The following is a 23,196-nucleotide window of genomic DNA, read 5'->3' on the forward strand; positions in this document are numbered from 1 at the left end:
TTGTCATGTGTTTTGGTGAGAAACACCGTTTTAACTATGGTCCCTGTCTTCCAAATAATGGCTTTAGGAACAATTTGTTGAAATCCTCACAATTAATCATTTGTAGGTGTTCAGATGTTGTTGCTTTGTGTCCTTGTGAGTTCCTGGCTGGTCTGGGACTTGAAATGTAGACCAGCTGCAGTCTTCCTGCCTCTGCCTCCTGAATGCCTTAGGATTACAGGCATGCGCCATGAATCCCTGTTTCATATGATTTTTTTTCCCTCCAGTGATTGGGATCAAACTTAGAGCCTTGAATGGGGTAGGTGTTAACCACTGAGCTACACCACTGGCTCTTCAAGATTAATGTTTCAGATGGGTTACTGTGTGGCATTTAGTCTAACAGGGACTGCAGTCTTCTCACGTTATAACAGAGTTTATAATGTGTGCTGGCTGGATTTAAGTAGTAAAGTGACATTTCTGAACATCACCTTCCCTGGTCACACTTTCCCTGAGGTAGCCAGTTACTGACCGGCCCGTCAGTATTCGTTGATGTAGTAGTGTACCCTGCTCTCAGTGTGGATGGAGACAGATGGAGGAAAGTCACTCGCTCCTCTCCTGCTTCAGCAGGCTCTCGTTGTAGGAATGGAAACAGAGTGGGTGAGAAGAGTTAGGGAGATGGCTTTTAGGATGTTCTAAAACCAAGGAAGATACAGTCTAGTTCCCTTCAGTGAATGAGAAATAACCATTGAGAGACACTAAAATGACTAGGTGAACGATCCTACATAACAGGTGGCAATTCTGTAAGATTTACACATAGAATATTGCCATGTAGGGTTTTTAAAACACTCCTTTCTGAGTCTGTTCATTTGCAATGAAGAACCACTATTGTTTTATTAAAACCATGCATAGCTGTGTGTGTGTGGGGTGTGTGTGTGTGTTTCTGTGTGTCTGTGTGTCTGTCTGTTTTGGAGACAGATTCTCTCTATGTAGTTTTTCCTGTCTTAGAACGTAAGATAAGTTGTAGACCAGGCTGGCCTCAAGCTTACAGAGATCCTTCTGTCCCTGCCTCTTGAGTATTGGGATTAAAGCCATACACCACCAAACCTGGTACTACCTATATAGTATATATAACATATTAATAGGTATAAACTTTAATAGATACGTAGTAGATATAGTAATAGATAGTTGGGTGGGCGAGAGATTTTGCTGTTTTTCCTTATCTGCCTGGCTCCTAAGCAGTGATGGAACTAACTAAATCTGTAATTGTACTGTAGCTTTCTCTTTCATAGGAGAGGGATAGGTCTTTCCCCAGTTAGCATCTTAAGAGGAGATGGGGAGGAGCGAGCTGCTGATTTAGTAGGGCAATTTCAAGTAGCTTCTGCAGCAACTCTGGAACAGAGGACTCATCAGCCTAGACTTGGGAGTCCAGAGCTGCTTGATCTGTTGGGGTAGGAAGCTAAGCTAGGGTTCTGAGTCAGGCACGGAGATGTCTGCCTGTAATTCTGTCATGCAGGAGGCGGGAGCAGGTGGATGTTTGCAAGCTAGAGGGCAGGTCTAGTGGGCAGTCCCAGAACAGCCAGGCTGCAGAGTGGGACCCTGTTTGAAAAGAAGTTGGGGTTCCAGTGTAACTGTTTCTGAAGGGCATTATCTAGGAGGGGACCAGGGTGGCAGCCCAGTCACCTCTTGGATCAGTCCTAGGCTTGCTGTAGTGTGCTTTGGGTTTCCTGCCCCAGTGGTGAAGACTTGTCTACAAGTAGTTTCCTGACATCTGTCTAATCAGTTCTCAGTATTTATAATTTACAAGATGATTATTACAATAACAGGATTTAGGCACTGGCAGCTGAGTTTTGAGGAATTTCAAACCAGTGCCCAAACAGCTCAGTTAATTATGTGTGCAGAGTCACATGACACAATTACTCCGTCGGAACCCACATTTTCTGATACGACCAGCTCAATGACCTGAGACACAGTAGTCTTTAGTTGGGATTTTGATTTCAGAATTATAGATCAGTTCAAACCATATTACCTTTCTTTTTCTTTCTTCCTCCTTCTCTTCTTCCTCTTCTAACCCCCTTCTCTTCCTCTTCTTCCTCCCCCTGGCCCTGTCTCTTTTTGGAGGCAGGATCTAACTTCGTAGCCCAGGCTGGCTGGCTTCAAACATTCCTGCTTCAGCTTCCCAGCTATGGAGATTCTAGGTCTACAAATCAGCTGACTCTTTTCAGTGACCTGATTGAATGTCCCTGTGTCTCAATTACTGGTTACAGTTCATGTAAACCACAAAGCAGCGAGTTCCATGCGAAGTGGCTCAGTCCTTTCTTCTTTTAAACTTAAAATATGGTGAAGGGGGAAATACGATGTTTATACAATAACACTCACTTTTCTGCCCTGGCACGTGCCAGGCTGTGGGCCATTCAAGGCTCATTTTAGGCTGACATATGAGTTCTGACCTCATGACTATGCTATTTGTTCCACTGATAAATGTGATCATGAGGCCTTTTAACAGCATATTCCGACTAAGGGAGTAGACCCACTTCCCACCAAACCGAATCACCCCTCAGTCCTATTAAGCAGAAAATGCCCTGAACGCCAGTATATGAAAATGCTTTTCCAGGAGCCCAAACCATTTCATCCTCCAAATAAAATCTATCTGCTCGCACTTAGATTGTTCAGAGGCAGATGGTAAGCAATTGAAACGGAGAGGCAAGCTGGCAGAAGGAAAAATAAAACCACAAATATCTGTACATGAAGGTGATCTACGCTCTTGCCAACCCCCCCTTCAGCTTCGCTAGCACGACAGCAGAGCAGTTAAATAGCATGGGAACTCAGACTCATATGGCTAATACAATTGTCCTCTGTTAATGGGGTGAAACAAAGCTTGCGAATAATATACAGGGCTCTTCACCAATATGCAGAGCTAAAGGAGTTGAAGACATTATTAGGGGCGCCCATACGCTGTGCTCTCTGAGGCAGAGAGCTACCTTATTGACACCTCTGCTCCCCACCCCATTTTAATAGTGGGGTCACTGGTGTGAAATACTTGGTATTATCCAGGTACCAAGTCTTCCATAAAAGAGCCGTGCAACAGTATGCAGCTTCTGATTGGTATCACAGTATTCTTGGGTTGTGAAAAGGAAGGTGGTGACCAGCACATTAGAAGAGTCCAGAGGCATCACTGTGTGGGAAACCCTGCATTGAACGCCAGGAGTGACAGTGATTGCCATCTAACTTTTGTGGGAAGGCTACATGATGTGGAGGCCCCTAGGCCATCCCTCAGCCTTGTCACTGGGTGAGCTTCCAGATTCCGAAAATCCACCACTTCTTCTTAACCTTGAACTTGAGCATTCAGGGACAGAAAGGAAAAGGGAGAGCAGTTCAGTGGGGCTGGGTGTTTTGTTGCAGCAGAGCCATCTGTGGCCCGGTGGTGCCAAACTGTGGTGTTCTGAGGGTGTGTGAATAAGGGTGCTGATCCAGACTGCGGAAGGGGCAGCTCACAGAGCAGGTGGGTGTGGTGGAGGAGGAGGTGGGGATTTAGTGGCAGGATGTGAGATGAGTTGACTCTGCTGGGAACCAGTCTGGGGATGCCCACGAGGAAGAAAACGAGAAGACTGCAGAGAGAGGGCCGGTGCAAGGGAGAATTGACTGCAGGCTGGAATTGAAGAAAGGTTTGAGTTTCCACAGGCAATCACTTTGGGGGAAATACACTCCAGTGGTTGAGCAGAGACTAGATGAGAGGGGAGGTGGGGGAGTGGTGTCAGTTTTCAACTTGATTGAGTGAAGAGTCACCTGGAAAGAGACTTTCAGTGAGTGATCACCTAGATCAGGTTGAGAATGTCTCTGTCTTGATCATCTTAATTGGTGTTGGAAGATCCACCGTGAAAATGACCTGTACTGTTCCTGGGTTTTAGGCCCCGGACTGTGTAAGGGTAGAGAGAAAGCTAGCTGAGCACTAAGCACATGTGCATCCGTTGCCTCTCCATCCTCGACGGTGGTTGTGATGCAAGGACGATCCCAAGCCCTTGTTGCCATGGTTTCCCAGCATCCTGGGATTGTGAGCTAAAATAAACCCCTTCTCTCCTAAGTTGCTTTATGCCAGGGTATTTTGTCACAGCAACAAAAAGGAAACAAAAATGGGATGGGGGCATGGAAAGGAGAAGACTTATATATGTCTTATGTAGATTAGGGTGAGAGGACCCTTGGACTTCAGAAGGTCATTAGAGTTCATATGTGAAGTATCCTTGAAGTCGTGATTAAAGAAACGATGTTGGCTGGTAGATGCTTTCCTTCAGGAACCCCATCCCTCCAAATAGTATAGCTGTAAGTCCATAAACGCTGGCCACTTTGCTCGTAAGGGAGCGTGCCTCATTGGTACCTCTTATTATGTTTTCCTGGGGAGCGGGGAGATAATGGGCCTGTGTTTGATCTTGGCTGATAATGCCAGTGACTCATGTTAGAATAGATGGTTTCTTTACTGAGTTCCATCCAGGCTCAGTCCTAGTTTGGAGAGGATGATCTAAGGGGAGTTTAAGGAACAGACAACAGAGTTTAAGGCACAGGACTTAGATGAGCTGTGGAGTTAGCTCCAAGCAGGTATACTTATGCTAGTGCTGGTCTGTGACAGTTTTCCCTAGAGCAGTGTCTGCTCACTCAGTGCCTTTCTCTAAAGTACATAGAGTGATGCCTATTGGACACCTCAGTCGTCCTGTACCTTAGGGACAGGCAGACGACTCCAGCAAACAATGCACGGAATTCAGCTAACAATAAAGAACAGCCCGTGCGCGTGGCCAGATCGCTTGCTTCCTTCCTGTCCTGCCTGGGTTTTTGAGAAGTTCTTGCTTATGAATTCCACAGGCGATGGGACACAGCTTATAAACTGCCAGAGGATGTTCAGATGGATGTGGGGAGGAAGAGGGAAAGCAGAGACTCCGAGCCAGGGAGCAGATGGCCGGCCTGTGACCTATGAGGGGACGCTCTATCTCTGAAAGTTAAAAATGAGACCGTTATTTCTTTTCCTGTGAAGTTTTCAGTAAAGGGTGCCCAGTCTCCAAGGTGGAAAATTCTAGAACCGATAACTTCCCTCAACGGTCTACCACCCGAAGAGAACATAATGTGTCTCTTGCTCTGAGTCTATGCAGAAAGAACCCAAGAATTTTCTCTGCTCAGCCCCGCGTGTGACCCTTCCCAACTGTGCAGTGTGGTCAGAGCCTAGGGGATTTTGTGGGTTTGTTTTTGGTGTTTTCCCTTCGTGACCCAATTAATTGTTCAGTCTTGAGTTTGAGAGACAGCTGTTTTCTGATCTTCTTTTCGAGGAAAGCTTGTTCTGTGGATGGGTTGGAAGGGACCTGGAGGAGTAGAGATGCCTGACGCGCTTATGAGGCCTGTCTCTGAATCAACCGAATCCTTGCTTCCCTAAGGGAAGATAGGGACTTGTTGATCACCTAGTGATGGTTATAGCCCCCAGTCATTGTTTCTTGAAGATACCTAATGTGCTGTGCTTTGGGTAGGCAGAGCTGGCCCTTCATCAGCTCACGGGACCAGCTAAGCCTCTTATGTGTATGTATTTGTAAGGAGTTGTGTTTGCAGCAGAAACAAACTGATCAGATCTCATTCTCTAACCTGCAAAAGTTTATTATCACAAGCAGGGTGAACAGTAAGGGGAAGGGGAAGATTGTGACTGTTTGGTTTATAGGTAGATGTGTGTGTGTGTGTGTGTTTCCGAGGAACACTTGCTATGTGTACATGTGGAGGCCAGAGGTAAATGTGGAATCTCTTTCACTCCATCTTTTTTTTTGAAACAAGGTCTCTCACTAAACTGAGACTTGCTGTTTCAGCTAGGCTGGCTAACCATCGAGTCTGGAAGAGCTGCCCGTCTTTCCTTCCTAGCTCTGGGTCACAGGTGTGTACTACTATGTCCAGGTTTTCTGTTGATACTGGGGATTTCAACTCAGGTCCCTTGCTTATGCAGTGGTCACTTTACTCATAGGACCATTTCCCCAGCCTCGGGACTTTTTTTTTTTAAAGAAAATACTTTTATGGCCCTTGAACATATATAGAGCTCCCAAGTGTCACTGATTTCTGAATTGAAGACTCGTAGAGATCATCCTTTGCATTCTGTTACAAAGTTCAGAGGGAAAGGAAGGAAGGAAGGAAGGAAGGAAGGAAGGAAGGAAGGAAGGAAGGAAGGAAGGAAAAAGAAGGGGATCCTGATAATCCTTTAGTTTTGGTGATACACGCATAAAGAATTGGGTGTCGCCAAGTGTGGGCTGTCTACACATGCCAATCCTTTTAAGCTTCATGATGTATTCTCTAGTTAGCTACTGTGTAGTGTCTATATAGTATACAGCCGAAAGAGGTGTTAATTTAAAATAAGGCTTGGATTCCCCCCACCCCACAGAGTAGAAATAGTGAAATACTACTGATATGCACACATCACTGAAGTCAAGTTGCCGGTCCGCATCTCAGTCTTTGCCTTATGTTTTCTTGCTGGCCTGTAGCCCCCCTGTTCATGTCACTTTCCCCATTAGTGGGGAATTCTGGATGATGCCTTTGGAGGTGACTGCATAAAGTCATTGGATGGTAAGCTGTCCCATAAGGTAATGAGATGGCACAAGAATCTGACATCTTTTTCTCAGTCTAGTCTCAACAGAGAAGCGCCTCCCTAACCCTTGGCATCGTTGCATTGCCAGACTGCTTGCAGTCTGTGTTCATTCCTTCGCACACTCTGGTTTAAGCCCTGGCAAGGCTGTTCAGCCCCATACATTTCTACGCACCTCTCTGTCCTGCTTCTCATCGCTTTCCCTTGGACTGCCTTTGCCGCGCCTGAAGTCTGCTATGAGAGGTAACTGCACCCCCTTTTTTCCTGGCACTGGAAGTTGAACCTAGGACCTTACATATCCTGAACAAGCTCGATGCCACTGAGCAGTATCTCTAGTCTCTTCCACTCATCCCTGTCACTTTATTTGAGGCATTATCTTGCTATGTTGCCTAGTCTGATTTCAAACTCACTCTGTAGTCCAGGCATGTCTTGAATTCCAGAAATCCTCTTGTTTGAGCCTTGGAAGAAGCCAGGTCCGTAGGTAGGGTCTCCCTGTGTACTCCAGGCTAGACTTGAACTCACCATCCTTCTGACTTAGCCCCCGGAGCTGTGGAATTGCAAGCATGCATCACCACTTCTGGCCCAGATGCCCTTCTTACATGCTATCTATAGCACCCAGTTTGAAACTTCTAGCACATTTTTTTTCAAGTATCTTATTTCTACTCCTTCATGTGATCCTATTAGGTCAAGATCTCTTTTGGTTTTGTGCTTATAACTACAAAATTGGACATAAAACTGATTATACATATATATAGTGTTGCTGTTGAAAGAATGAGCATGTCTAAAACAGTTTATGGGGACTGGTGTGATGGTTAATTGGGTAAAGGGGCTTTCTGTGTAAGCCTCATGACCTGAGTTCAATCCCCAGAACCCATGCAAAGAAGGAGGAAACATTGCCCTCTGTCCCTCCAGATGTATACAATGGCACACGAGTCCCACCTCTGCAGCACACACGCAGACACACACACACACACACACACACACACACACACCCCAAATCAAATAAAAGAGAACATGGTAAAAAAAAATTACAGATGTGTGTGGCTTTGGGGCTGGTGCTGTCTTGGGCTCCAGGACTCAGCCCAGATAGATGTTCATGAGGGTGGTTCCTGTTTGCAGCAAAGCAGGCTATAGTGGGGACTTTAGACGTTTTCTTCTGCAGAGAGAACAGTGTGCAGTTTTAACATTCCGCTTGTGAATACAGATTCGTGAGTTGTCCATGAGATGCCCTGATGTGGTTCTCAAACCGACTTTCTGCTTCTTGTTAAGTGAATGGAAGGTCTTATCATTTGCTTCTCCCCACTACCAGCACGCAGTGACTCCCGCCTGCTTTTGTAAGACAAGGAAACAGATCACAGATCAATTCTGGCTGTTGTCTCTGGAAAGGGAGAGGGAGATGTATGGTTCTGGCTTTGGGCTGGACCTTTCTCTGTTCACCCCTCCTCTTTTCTCAGCACTTCTCCTTGCTCCCTCTTTCTGCCTATAATTGTAAGTCCAAGTAGAACCAGAACTAAAACCCCAAGTTACTTCCAGCTCTGAGTAGGAGAACATACACATCTTTGGATACATATATAAATAAGTATATATGTACATAAGGGCATTCATACATCCATACTGCCTTTGGCTTGTTATGACAGCCCTACACAGAGACCTGCACAGAGACTGTTTCTTTAGCAGATATATGGCGGTTATTCTGAATCCTTCTTGTTTTGTGGACCAGAATGTAGCCAGAAGAACATGGGCTGTGGAAAGTGGCCCCAGTGACGCAGATTATTTGGACAGACACTCAAGGAATTCCTGTGATATGCTAGGTATTGCAATTGCCAATGTCACTGTGACAAATACTTGACACAAACAACTTGAGGGAAGAAACGTTTGTTAGGGCCTGGGGTTTCAGAAGTGTCATGGTTGGAACTGTTTGACAGGGCAGAGCAGTTTGGATTGCTGTAGCTGGGAACCAGAGAGCAGGAATGTGGGGCTGGGGCTCACAGCCTATGGGATGTTGCTGCCTGAATCCAGGATGGGTTTTCCCTTCAATCTGATGCTCCCTAGAGACACAACCTCACGGGTGCACCTGACGGGGTGCTTAGACGTCTTCCAGGTGCTTCTGAGCACTGCCAGTATGATAATCAAGATTAACCCTGGCACAAGGGGAAGTGAAGGGCCTCTGGTTTAAGAGGCTGGCTGCGGAACATAGCCAAGCTAGTGCCATTGGCCCTCAGAGAACTCATTTAACGTCATGAAACTTCTCCTTTCATCGAACTTCCTGTTTCCTAACTGCAAAATGAGGATGGTAGCACCATCCTAGGCCAAGAACTTCCACCAAATTCTATCTGGTAGACATCTGTATATTTCAGGGCAGTTGCTTCCGCCCTGCCTAACCTCCTCTGGTGAGGAGGTGCCCCCCTGGTTTCTGCTGTGGTGTTTTCCCTCCGTTTTTTCAGGCCTCATTTACCTATGCCAGGATCTATGCCAGGTGCACCATGTACTTGCTGTTTAATTAACCAACAAGGACTTTGAATGGCCAAGTACCGTACCTGTCACATTGTTATTACAAGGACTCGATCAAGGAGACAAATGTAAAAGGGAGGGTGTTTCGAGGTCCTTGAGGATATCCTGGCATGCCCAATTCCAGTCTTAATGTCAGTGTGATGACTTTTGGTCATGGCTACTGATCTACTGCCCCAGGTAATAAAATCTGTTGAGGGCAGGGAAGATGTACATGCGTTTAATCTGGAGCTCGGAACAGTCAGGGCATGGTTTCATCGGTGACCAAAGCTCACAGGAGTTGTTTTACGCCCGTTTTCTACAGTTCACATGGTGGTACCTTCTTCCTTCTGGCTTTCTGTCCCCTTGTAGAGAGAATAGTTTCTGATTATCTTAGGATTTCTTTTTCTGTTCTGATTTTATCTCATTCATTTAAAGAGAATGATAGGCATCGTTGTATTGGGGTTCTCTAGAAAAAGAGAGCCAGTAAATTTTATGCATGTATTAATTCATGTATCAATTAATTAATTAAGATGTATTAGCTCACATGACTGTGGAGGATGAGGGGGTGTGCCCTGTGATCTTCTGCTGTCCTCAGGCAGGCGCCCCAGGAAAGCCAGTTGTCTAGTTAAGTCATAGTCTAAAGGCCTGGTTCCTCAGGTTGCTGGGGACTAGCAGATGAGAGGAGCTATCCCACCTCACACTGTGGAGTAGGAGGGGAAAGGCCAGAACTCATGGATTCTTCCTTTTTCTGCTTTGTGTTTTCCCAGCCTCGAGGGACTGGTTCATGCTGTCCTCACGAGGAAGGGCCTCACCCCTGAGTCCACAGCTTCAGATGCTGAGATTACCAGGAAATAGCCTCAGAGAAGAATGCTGAGATAATAGGAACCTCGTGCTCCAGGAAAGAGTATATGCAGAATTAACACAGGTATTAATGTCACCTGAATGGAAAGTAATGTTCTGGCTTTCTGTGAGTGGATGAGTGAGTGTGTGTGTGTGTGTGTGTGTGTGTACGCAAATGTGCACGTGCACACACACACACAGGAGTAAGAACTGTAAAACAATCTGAATGTGTAGGAAGGACAGACCTAACTTAATCATCAGTTGTTCCTTACCCAGGTCTTCGACTCTGTTGAAATAAAGGACAGATAGTTGTGTGTAGGCTCCTTGTTTGTGTAAGTTATAGTACTTTATGAATGAGTGAAGGGTTGAATAAAGAACATGACTGACTTCTTCCCACAGACTCTTTTTCCACGTAGGTCCCCTACACCAGGAGACACTCATTTTCTCCTCTTTTGGACAGACTTGCTACCAAGTTCACACATAGCATGTTAAATGGCTTTAATGCTTCTCACGTCTATAAATAGGTGCTTTTAAAAATGGGGCCACTGTGAGACCTGACCATTCTTGTCACTCTCCTTTCTCTTCCCATAGGGAAATGGCACATTTATAAAGAGTATGTGAGATCTGATGCTTTGTGTCTTTCACAGGCCACCTATCAGAGCGACAGGCAGCTTTTAGGTGCAGACTTGCTTGTTGTATTGGGCGTTTTTCTGTTGTTTTGTTTTTTGTCAGCTTGACACAAGCCAGTGCCATTTGACAAGAGAGAACCTCAATTAAGAAAGTGTTCTCATTAGATTACGCTCTAGGCAGGCCTGTGGGGCATTTCCCTGATTGATGTAGAAGAGCCTAGCGTACTGGGAGTGGTACCACGGCTAGACACAAGGTCCTGGGGTGTTGAAGCAGTCCTTCTCCATGACCTTTGTTTAGTTTCTGCTCCAGATTCTTGCCCACTTGAGCCAAGTTCTGTTTCGAGTTCCTGCCTTGATGTCTCTGAATGATGTGCCTAAGTGACTGACTGTAACCTGCAAACCAGATAAACCCCTTGTCTTCAAGTTGGTCAATGTTTTATCACAGCAGTAGGAAGCAAACTAAGGCTCCAACGAGCAGCTCACAGTTCTGCTGGCCTCCATCATTCTGACATGAATGTCAGCAAACACCTCCTCACTGTGGTACTCTTCCGCGTGTTCTTTGACATTCGTGCAATGGAGTGGAGCCTCGCTGTGCCCTTGGTTAAGCTATTTCCCGGTGTCTTCGACTTTATTTGTAAAGTTGAGAGATGAGCCTCCCAGTTCTCTGGCTGTAAGGGCATTTTGACCTCTGAAAGGACGTGGGTGAAGTTTTAATCTTTCATACCTTCCTTCCAAGGAGCATCCAGGTCATCTCAGTTATGACTCAGAATACCCTGCACCACTCTGGTTCTTGTAGACATAAAGAACTTATACTTTAAGAGGCAGCCCATCAAATTAATTCAAACTTAGGAATAATAAACTAAAAGCCAACGTAACATATAATTTACCACTATTGTGTTTTTGTTTATGTTTCCCTCTGAGATGGGGGGTCTCATGCAGCCCAGGCTGGCCTTGAGTGTAGCTGAGGATGACGTTGAACTTCTGAATCTCTTACCACTACTGCCCGAGTGCTGAAATTAGAGGTGTTTACTTGCACGGCTAGTTTATGTAGTATTATGGCTCAAATCGGGGCGTTGTGAATTCTAGGCAAGCACTCTGAATTAGCTGCATGTTCAGCTCATTTCTGTAACCCAGACTAGCCTCCATTTCATAAGAGTCCATTTGCCTCAGCCTTACCCAAAATTCTGGGATTATAATCATAAACTACCACACCTAACATTTTGTCCTCTGTATCTCCCCCATTCCCCTGCACCCTTACTTTCTGCCTTTTGTTTGTTTGTTTCTCTGTGTAGCCCTGGCTGTCCTGGAACTCACTNTGTAGACCAGGCTGGCCCCGGACTCAGAAATCCGCTTGCCTCTGCCTCCCCTCCCAATTAAAGGGAAATTAAAGGTGTGTGCCACCACTGCCCAGCCGCTGCGTCCTTTCTAAGCTGCTTCTGGTAGTACAGGAATTTTGCTCGCTTGCTTGATTTTTTGGCTAAGAACCTTTCCCTCCCTTTGTGCAGCCCCTGACATCATCTTCCAGGGTCCATATTACATGTTCAGTCAGGGCAGGAAGTACTCGGGTTGATTTTCTTGCAGCCAATGATTAGCTTCCTCCACTGAGGACTTGTTTAAGAGGAAGAACCCACAGCAAAGTGCTTGTTAAAATGATTGCCTATCCCTGTCTCACCTTCCTGCAGCGGAGAGATCTGCTTAGAACCTAATTAGAGCATATCGAAGTGGCGTTCGTTGACGGGCTCCTCCCCCTGTACTCTGACCACATCTATACTCTCACACTTATAGCAATCAGTTCCTGCTCATGGCAGGGAATGGCCACAGAGAAGGCTCCTTTAAGGGTTTCACTCTTTCTCCTCCACCCTGCAGTCTTTGTTGGCTCCCCTCCTTATGTAATGTTCTTTAAAGTCTTTGAGAGCTGGGGATATAGCTGAGCTTGACAGCACTTTCAAGCATTCTTGGGGCTCTGGGTTCGATTCTCAGCACTTCAGAAACACAGGGCAAAGAACAGCACAGGTGACTTGTGGGTCCTGAGGTAGATATATGGGAAATTGGGGTACTTTAAAGCCACTGTAGACTGGTCAGTGCTTCCTGGTAGCATTGGCAAAGAGAGCCTTTTGGGAGATACTTTCCTGCATCCCATGGAAATGAGTTTTCTTCCTATTAAAGATATGGCTGGTGTCCCTACCATGTACATAGGTGTTGATGATGGCCATTTGTCGCCATCTGACCTCCTTAGCAGCTGTAACACCCTCTAGCTCACTGGGTGCATTTGCTTTTTTTTGTTTAACTTGTATATTGAGTGCTATACACAGTCCTACATTTATTTTATGTATGTGAGTACATACCAGACACACCAGAAGGGGGCATCAGATCTCATTACAGATGGTTGTGAGCCACCACGTGGTTGCTGGGAATTGAACTCAGGACCTCTCGAAAAAAGCAGTCAGTGCTCTTAACCATTGAGCCGTCTCTCCAGCGCCCATCGTCCTGCCTTCTTTGTTCTCCATTATCTGAACAATTTGCCTTTCCTAGCTTTTTGGCAAATATAGACAAAGTTAAAGTTAGCTAGTTATACTTTCTCAAATGTCATGCCGTTTCTTCTGTGGTTCTTGGTTTTGTTTGTTTGTCTATTTTTGTTAGGTATCCAGTGACCTGTGGGATGCTCAGGAAAGCAGGAGATAAGACTGGAAGCTTCTGATCATGGATGGGGCTCCATTCTGTCCACGGGCAACAGATCCCTGGCCAATGAGCAAATTTTTGGTGCATATTTTTTTGCTTCCATTCATTGTATCAGCTCATTGTTTTCTTTTAAAGTATAACTCAACTAAGAGAAAAAGTGTAAACTCATTATATACTAACTGAATTTACCTAGGTTTTTGTTTTGTTTTGTGACCCCAGACTGTGACAGTTTTAGGCTCCAATGTCTATTTCCACTAGCTCACAGGACCTTCTCATCAGTTTGTGGTCCATGTCTGAAGAGAGGAAGGGAGCGTGCCTGTCTCAGGACTTCTTGTTAAGTGTGGCTTTACTTTCTGTTCCCTTGCGTCTCAGGAAAATTAGAGCAGACTGTGGGTCTGAATTTAGAGTTTGTTTTCCTGGAAATGTCACTAGACTATAAACTCAGAAACAGTAAACTCAGAAACAGATTGCCCCGAGAAAAATTCCCTAACGAGTTGTTATTTCTCCTCTTATGTCACCTTTTCTCTCGTAAGATTCTGTCTCATAACATAACTTCATGGTGTCCTCAAACTTCCTAGCTAGAAACAGTCTCTTAGGAAAGGAGTTGATAATTAATTCAGTGACTGCACATTACCACGTGGACGGATGAAAGGACAGACATCTGTCGTGGACATTGCCAGCTGGGTCAGAAGTTGTCCATGGTGGTTGGTCCTGCATGGAGGGAGTTTTAGGAATGATGTGATAAATTGATTTTATCTGTGCTTCTGTTAATGCAAAATGACCTTGTTTACACACTACCATTGTTAGCATCATATGTACTCCGAGTGCTTTCAACAATTAGACCGTAACAACAGGTGACAACTGGGTCTTTTTCTTATCTGCAGATAGACCAGTTCTAACAATCCATGGTCTCTCATCTCCAGTGTGTTTTTCCCCCTTTGGTTTGTTCGAGACAGGGTTTCTCTGTGTAGCCCTGGCTGTCCTGGAGCTCACTTTGTAGACCAGGCTGTCCTGGAACTCAGAAATTCGCCTGCCTCTGCCTCCCAAGTGCTGGGATTAAAGGCGTGGGCCACCACCGCCCAGCTTCTCCAGTAGTTTTTGAATTGTTGCTATTTGATAAGTCAAATGAGCGTGTAGTTTCATTTATTATTTCTTAAGAAAAGGTTTTATTTAGTGTGTGTTTTGTGTATGTGTGCCATAGGAGTGGGGAGAGGATGAATGAATGAATTGGATCCTTGTGTGCTGTTGTGTGCTTTTAGAGGTTGGAGAACAAATTTCATGGACCAAACGTTCTCTTTTCACTTTAAAAACAATTATATTAGTAATCTGTCTCCCTCCCTCTGCTCCCTCCGCTCCTTCCCTCCCTCCACTTCTCCCCCCCCCCCATGTATGCATGCATGTATCCCCTTCTGGTTGTTTTTGAGGCAGAGTCTCTCTTACTGTTTCTGCTCGTATACTGCATACAAGAGTTCCCTGCTGCTTCACCTTCTGCCTTCTCTCTCACAGTAGGGATGCTGAGAATAAGATGACACACACTAGCCACTGCATCCAGCCTTTAAATGTAGGTACCATGAGTTAAATGTATCTGGCCAGGATTGTATAGCATGCACTTCTACCTGTGAGGCCATCTTGCTGGCCCAAATAGCTTGTTTTAGTTAATTTTAAGACATCCTTTTTCCCCCCTCTGATTTTTTGCTAATGAAGTTTTTCCATCCTGAGACAAATACTTTTCCTTTTTACTATTTAGCTTTCAATGTTTATTAAACATTTCTATATATATATTCAAAAGCAGTAAGAGTGACAGAGCATTTTACACACTTATCACTCAGCTTTGACAGTTCCTAGTGCATGATTAATCTTGCCCTATGCCCTTCCACCCTTTACAAACCTCCACCAACCTGTTATTTTATAGTACTATATAAATCCCTTGTAATTTCACATATAAACACTTAAATATGCCTTTCACATCCTTTAAAAACAAACAAAATGCCATCATTAAAACTAACAAAGCTAACAGTAATTTCTTCATATTATCTAATTACTACCTAGAGTTCAAATGTAACATCTAGAAGGTACAGATGATGCAACTAGCAAAATGTAGTCTGTAAGTTTCAACTTGTACACGAAGATAAGTGAAATTAAAACACAGTTTGCTAATGACCAGGGCTCTCAGAGAAGCACACTGGGTCATGTAAGTATGACCTTGGTCACAGCGGCTGCTACTCTCCATAGTATGTCCGGAGAAGGGTTCTAAGAAGGGAGCATGAGAGCTGAGGACAGCTAAGAAGGTGGCACTTGCTGTATGGAGGTTGGACTGTCATTTGTGTCGGCAAACTTTTCTCCTCGTTAGTGCAGAGAGCCATCACCACTGCTTGGTGATCTTTGTGCTAATTCATGGTTGAGTTGTATATCAGTTATACCTCTTGGATAGTTAAATATCCAACTTCCTTCTTGGATATTTAAAATAATAATAATAATAGAAACTGAACATCCAGGATTCCTTTCATAAGATACCAACCACATAAAGCACAACTCTTATGTGCCTGTGAGAAGAAAGGCTAGTTTCTCAAGACATCTTCCTTCTTGGATTTGGGGCACTTCCTGATTCTTTCTGGGTAAAAGTGACATTTCCCTCCTTTCTCGTGACTTTTAATACTTCTTCTCTGGGTGAGAACCAGGAAGTAGGAAGTGAGCGTCTAAAACCCAACACTGCATTTTCTCATGCACGTGAATGTTTCTGTGGCCGGTGAAGGGAAGGGAGGGTCCACAAGAAAGCTGGTCTTTATCAAATCTAATTTAAATGCAATAGCAAATAGCAGTAGAGTCTTGTCTTAATCTTTTCTGTAGTGAAGATGAAATGGGGTATTATGTGTGTATAATTGAACGAAAGTAGACGATTCCAGCCTTTGCCTTCTCAGCACTGAGAGGAGAATGTGAAAGAAGAGTCCTCACATGTACATGGAGCCTTCTCGGTCCTTCTCCAAACACAACCAGCCACAGTCAGGCTAAATGTTTGCAGAGTCCACAGTGGAAGCTTTTGTTGATTGTCATATTTTTCAACTTACAAGAAAGTCTTCAGATACCATATTCATCGCTGACATCTACCTGAAGTATAATCCCTCTGTGTTTGTTATCTGCGATGACTCCTGCTTGTGTAATCTGTGCAGCTATGATTCTTCCTCGTTTGTCTGTGCCTTGCCAGCCTCAGTGATCCTGTGCTCATTCACCAGCTACCGTTGGGGTTTTCTTCCCAGCAGGTGGACAGAACCTTAAAGAAGATTCACTTTGTCTTTGACATTTTAGTTCCTCTATGGCCGGAGCTTCCAAGGGTAGACCAGATAACTATTTCTATCAGCCTGCCAGGTATTCATCATTGTGTCTCTCAGGAAACCTTTTGTGACTTTCAGAGACCATTTTCACACCTTGATTTGTCAGAGGCTGTGTGAGATATGATCACAATGGTACACAGATTTCTTATCAAAAACGTAGTCTCCCTCAATTCACAGTGCCTCTGATACTTACGAAGAAATTGCACGTATTTAGTGTGGGGGTATAGGGGTGGAGGGATGTATGGGTATATAGAGATCAGAGGATAATGTGCCAGTTTTTCCTTCCAGTATGTAAGTTCTGGAGATTAAACTCAGTTTACCAGATGTGGCTGCAAATCTTTTACCCAGTGAGGCATCTGTACACACCATACTGAACGTTTAAGTTTGCCAGCAATTATTGAGGCAAGGGTCTTGTTCTGAAGACCAGACTAGCCTGGAACTCATCATGTACCTCAGGCTAGCCTTGCTCCTTTCACTGTTTTTGCTTCTTAAATGTTAGGATTGTACATGTGTGCCAGCAGTTCCAACACGACTTAAAGGGACAGGAGGGTGGGATACGCTCACATATCCCTGGGCAATCAATTCCTTTAGCCGAGATCCTTACATAGGAAAAATTGTTAAATTAATGAAACACTTTTGGACAAAGGAGACCATGATTCTCATTGCTGTGAACCCGTGAGTACATGCATTCTTGCATTTAGACATTTTTGGAATATTGTTGACAAAGGACAGCGTGGCAGCTGTGCTTCTCACCTTTAAGGAGTTTGCAGCCTGGTTGAGATAAGAGGCTGTGTATAAGATAAGCCATGGTACAAAGCAATATGGGATCCGTGTGGAAAACTGAAGGACTTTAAAAGATAGAGAGAGGGTTCTTCAAGTTAGGATACAGTCAGGGTAGGAAGAATGACTTAAACTTATAAAGAGTGTTCTGTGTGATCAGTACTGATCACACGTTCTGTAGGTGTTCGCTCATTTGATCTCTGTGTGATAATGTGTCAGCCAGGCAAAACAGACATTTCTCAGGCTCCCGTGCTCTGAAACTAAGCAAGGATATAGTCAGCACATCCAGGGGATGCTTGGAGCCTCTGTCAGGTTCTGGGTGCCCGACTCTAGAACCACAGTCGTTTCAATGCCTAAGAAGCCTGGGAAGACTTGACCAAAGGGAAGCTTTAACCAAATAAAGCCAACCATGCCCTGAAGCAAAGGCTACAGGGAAATATTTAAGGCTACAGGGCCCCGGTCGGTGTGGCTGAAGGCACTTGGACTTGATCCCAATAAGTAGTTGGAGAACCAGTGAATGAACTTGGAAAGAAAATGTCATGATTGCCTTGAGGGGACAGAAGTCACCATGTGTTGTGTGGCAGCCACTGGGATTAGACCTTGAGCGTTCTGATCATTTCTGTGCACTCTTTCCTGTGTGCTGTCCCTTTGACTTTCAGTTCGCTCCTTCCCCCTTGGTCTTGTGGGATCAGTAACTCCCAGTGCTCAGTGACCAAGGAAACAGGTGCACACTGTCTCTTTGGTTATTGGGGCTTTCTGAATAACTCCCAGGAGCCCAAGACCCTATTGCAGAGCTTCCATGAAAAGTAGAAGGTAAAACAGTATAGTGTCCCTTTCAGGATCTCTGGATTTGACGTAGAACAAACAAATGACTCCGATTTCAGGGCATCCTTAGGAATCCAGAAGGATGGTAACACATGGAGACCCTTCTAGGATAGTGATGGCCTCAGTTGTCCTAACAGGTTCTTATTTAGGCCCTAGGGGCTGACTAGAAGGATCTCTGTCAACTAATGAAGACTGTGCTTAGGGGCAGGCTAGGTCTGTAGCCATCATTTTCCGCTTCATAGTGATTCATTCGTGATTTCAGTGCAAGCCCCAAATCAATGTGTAACACTGGTGGTGGCACAAAGAAGCCAATGTTCAATATTAAGGTACACAGGGCTCCTGGAGAAAACAAGAAAGACAAGGAACAAAGGTTAGTTGCTTCATCTGTTTCTTTTCTTAAGCAAAGAAAATAGGTGATGAAGAAATGTTTTGGCAAGATCTCCGGAAGATCTTTTACAAGGAAGCAGGTCCAGGCAGGGAAAGTTCCAGAAGAGTTGCTTAGATTGTGAAGAACGTTTCAAAGTCTGCAAGTAGAGGGAAACGTTTGTGTCCTCGAAGGCTCAGGAACACTGTCCCATTTTTCTAAAAGCTTTATGTTGTGTAGAGGATCTCTATCGAGGCCAGAATCAATAGAGACCTGGGCCGAGGTGGGCAGGGCTGGGATCAGACACTTTCTGAAGCATGTTTTGAATAGTTCATGACACCACATGGCTCTTGCTGCTTTAAAATTTACTATTATTTGTGTGCCTGATGTGCATGCATGTGCCTGTGTGCACGCATGCGTGTGGCCCGGTGTATATGAGGACATCAGAGGACTTCATTTGTGAGTTGGTCTTTTCCTTCTGCTTTGCCTTTGAGGTAGGGTTTCTTCTTTCTGCCCTGTTGAGTATTCCAGGAAGAGTTGGCTGGGAGCCTGCAGCTGATTGTCCTGTCTCTGCCTCCTGTCTATCTCGCTGTCGGAATGTTGGGATTTCAGATGAGCACCGCCACATTCCTAGCTTTCTTAGATGGATCCGGCTCATACCATTATGTTTACCTGGCAAGTCCTTTTTACCATCTTGCTGGTCCCATTCACTGGCGACTTTTAAGTTTTGTTTATAATAATGAACTTTTTGAAATAGGGCCTTTCTAAGTAGGCCATCCGGGCTTAGAACTTCAGTCTTCTCTCCTCCTCTTCCAGTGTGATGGGATTACACATATGCATGCCCCTTGCCTGGGCATACTTAATTTTAAACCCTGGCTAGTTTATCTCTGGTCTTATATGGGAGAAAGATGTGAATTTACTGACCTCCTGACAGAAATGTTCATTGTTAAGCTAACAAGCAAAATTACGAGGCAAGGCCACCGTTTGCTGTTTGGGTGCTAACATTTTGCCTTCTTTTTTAAAAGAGGAAAATTAAGTGGCCCCCACTGAACTTTTATGTTAGCAGCTTAGTTTGACAGTGTTTGGAGGAACAGCAGCGGTGCCTGTGGGGGCTCAGGTCTATCTCGCACAATGTTTCTCCTGTCCCCACCACGAGTTGTGTTCTCTCCATGGCCATCAGTTGGAACTTCTCCCTTGTCTCCTTTGTTTTTTCTCTAACATCTGCTCACCCCCTCTCTATGGCCCACCATGCAAACCTCAGTGCTTGGCATGCCTCCTAGGGAATTGATTGATTTTCATATACATACACACGCAGGATGAGTGTTCTTACCAGGAGCCGAGAACACACAGTGTCACAGGCCAGATGCATGATGCCATTTGGGAAGGGGCAGCACACTCATGGATGAAACTAAGGCTGGACCCTAAGGGCTCTGTGATCTAAGGCAACTGAGATGTGTTTGGTACCATCCTAAGCTCAGGGTACCCCTGCAAGAAAGAGGCAGCTGTGTGGACAGAGGGTTTGTACAGTAGCTCCCTTTCAACTGGTCATCCAGTCACAGGATGGTGAGTAAGTTAGTTAATGTTAGGGGGCACACACAGACACGCATATGTAGCACTGTGTTACAATATCTGTAAATTTATTTTTAATATTGGGCTTTTACACCAAGAATTGGATCTGTGACAGTTTTACTTCATAATTTTACTTAGTATGAAATATTTTGATAAGCAACTTTTCAGTCAATTCCAACTGCCATAATGGTCATAATATGCGGTATCATATTAATAGAATTCATTTTTCTCTCTTCAGAAGATTGGAAGTCTAGCATGGTCAGTCGCTGGTCAGGGCCCTCCTCTGAGCCATAGACTACTTCCTTCTCCCTGTGTCCTCCCATTGTAGGTAGGGGAGGGCTCCCCAATGTCTAATGTTGTAAAAGCATACAATGAAAGTTCCACCCTCATAGCTGTTCCCTTTCCAGAGGCTCTGCCTTCCAGTGACATCATGTTGAGCTGCACATGACAGTGTTATGGTGGTACACAGATCTCCCCCACCCCCAGACACAAAGCTAGGCTTTTGCTAATAACTTAGGTCTGACCAGAGAGTGGTCTTCCCACACCTTTTTCCTGGACATCTCTCATCCCACTTCTCCCTCCCCGCCCCCATTCAAACTTTTCCCCCATTTGTATATAATTCTAAAATGGGCAACTTAAAAAAATATAGAACATGTACATAAAAAGGCATGTACAACATATATTTAATTTTAGTTGTCCTCACATTGTATAAAAATTGCACCAGACCCCGTGTATACATTTCTGTCCCTTATTTTTTTTTCCATTGTTAAGTTCCTCTTTGTTGCTTCCCATCACTGTGGCTCACTCACTAACCTGTTTGCACTGCTCGGTTTGTGAGAATGCTCAGTTTATTCTTTTACTTAACTGTTGATGGGCGGGCGTTCAGCTTGGTAGTAGGTTTTGGCTGTTGTAAACGAAATTCACTCTATGTGTATTCACATATTCACATACGTTCGTGTGTCCATGTAAGGGGCCTTTTTTGTACCTGTGGGTGCATCACTGGAAAGCAGCAGTGATCCTGAGCTCCGGGAGGGATCTGGGAAGCCCAGCAGAGACGGATCTTTAGTGCTTATTTCAGCCTGGTGTGAAGGAGCGTGTGAACTTTGTAGCTGAGCCTCTTTCTGAAGTGCTTCTGTTTCTCCTCTTAACTTCCAAGACTTCTTCAGTGCTTAGAAGACAGCTGTGGGTATACAGCAGGTGCTTATTCTAAACACGGATTTTGGTGCCATCCATGCTTGTTGATGTCAGGCGATGTTAAAGTTCTCAGACCTAAAGCTGTGCCCAGTCTTATCATCATTTATTCTTATTGTAAAATAGGTCAGATCTTTGCATCACTCTGTGTAGTATCTCCTATGAACTAGGCAGTCTTACTAAGACTGGCTTCCTGCTCTTTTGTGAGCTAAGCAGGGCATGATGGTACATTTGTAACCCCAGAACTTGGCAGACCAAATGAGAAAGATAAGGACTTGAAAACAAGCCTGGGCCACTTGAGACTCAGACAAACAAACAAATCCTCCTCTCTTTAAAAAGATGTATTTTCTTTTTAATTATGCACGCACACACACACACACACACACACACACACACACACACACACAACGTCTTTGTGTGAGTGTTGTGGTATATGCACAGGTGCCTATGGAGTCCAGAAGAGAGTATTCGATCCCCTAGAACTGGAGTTACAGGTGGTTGTGAGCCGCCTGACGTGGGTTCTGGGAACTAAACTTTGGTCCTCTGGAAGAGCAGTGTGCATGCTTAACTGCTGAGCTGTCTCTCCTGACCCAAGAAGCATCCTTGTGATCCAGTCAGAAGAGGATATGATCAAGTGGAAAATGTGTCATGCTGTGTGCTCTACCAATAGGTCACTGGAAGGGAAAGGCTTACTGGGAAGAAAGTGAGGTGTTAGTATGAGATCTGATAATTGGAGGAATGTGAACTCACAGATATAGCGAAGGGAGGCAGGTAGGGTAGAGCATTTTAGAGATGTAAGAGGCAGGGGAACGTGGCACACCTAGGTTACAGTGTGTGACTGACATTGAGTAGAAAATGACACATGCCATTAAGTAGGCATAGCTAAGGTGATCCAAATGGCATTCTTGAGTCTGTGTCTCTTCAGTTTGGGGGTTTATAGATCAACCAGAGTCATTTTACTCATTTCCAGTGTCTGTTTCATGACTTGATCTTTTAGGTCAGGGACACTCCTCACACCCATTCCCTCTGGGTCATCCCTGCTGGTTACAAGGGCAGGTGTGATATATGCCACAGCAGGGCAAGATACCAGGGACTTCTGGTCCTCATCAGCCTGTCTGGATAGATTCAGGAGTAGTCTGTGTGTCGTGGAGAAGTGTCCTTCTCTCCAGAGACTAGACTGAAGTGACTCCACGGTAGGGTGGCAACACTACGTGCTAGGGAGGTTCCGCTGCCCACTTCTGGGATCTTTTAGACCCAGCAGTCTCTCCTCACTCTCTGTCCCCAGCTGCTTCTATCTATTTGCTTTCTAGTGACGAAAACACTTGGGGGGCCGCGGGATGACTGCCTCACCCACATGCATCCCTGACCATCTGTTCTCGGGTGCTCTACGGCGAGTAGAGGGAGTAAGGCTTCCAGGGAAGAGGACCAGAGAGGCCTGGTGGACAGCAGGAGTCTCTCTTTACAGAGAAAACAGCCAGTCCTCTGTGGCCAATTCTTCCTCTAACTAGAGAGATTATACAGCCTCTGCACACGTGAGTGCACACACTTGGGAAGATGGGATGGAGCTGTACCAAATAAAAACTTTATTGAAATGGATAATTGTAGAAAAATGCATTGCATTATGTCACGGTACAATACAGTGTTATATTGTGGATGGCTTTGGGGAAATCTTTATTTTAGGTTTGTCTTTTTTAGATATCTTTTTTTTTGGGGGGGGGTAATTCTCTTGTAGCTTCCCAGACTAAGGTTAAGAACGCATGGCCTGAAATCTGTTAGCCCTGTGCTTGAACTCCTTCCTCTGAAGTGTTTTTAGCGCACACAGTTTCCTCATTTTAAAATGGGTCACTAATAACACCCAGCTTTCAGACTGGGTTATTAGGAAAGCTATGTGAGATGCAATGCACATTAACTATTTCATAATAGCTTTTT

At 44.8% G+C, this 23,196-nt stretch overlaps 1 protein-coding gene across 5 annotated transcripts in view; it reads left to right on the forward strand.

Annotated features, from left to right (window-relative positions):
- Nucleotides 1–23,196, forward strand: part of Etv6 (ETS variant 6) — a 230,945-nt gene that overhangs the window by 20,827 nt on the left and 186,922 nt on the right. For 3 of the 5 annotated variants that reach the window (XM_021164909.1, XM_029478404.1, XM_029478403.1), the window contains exon 2: nt 9,829–9,986. The exons of the other annotated variants lie outside the window; for them this stretch is intronic. The gene's annotated coding sequence lies outside the window, so the exon portion shown is untranslated. The remainder of the gene's footprint in view (nt 1–9,828; nt 9,987–23,196) is intronic. 5 annotated transcript variants of the gene reach the window in all.

This window comes from Mus caroli, chromosome 6 (assembly GCF_900094665.2).
Source record: "Mus caroli chromosome 6, CAROLI_EIJ_v1.1, whole genome shotgun sequence".
NCBI classification, from domain to species: domain Eukaryota; kingdom Metazoa; phylum Chordata; class Mammalia; order Rodentia; family Muridae; genus Mus; species Mus caroli.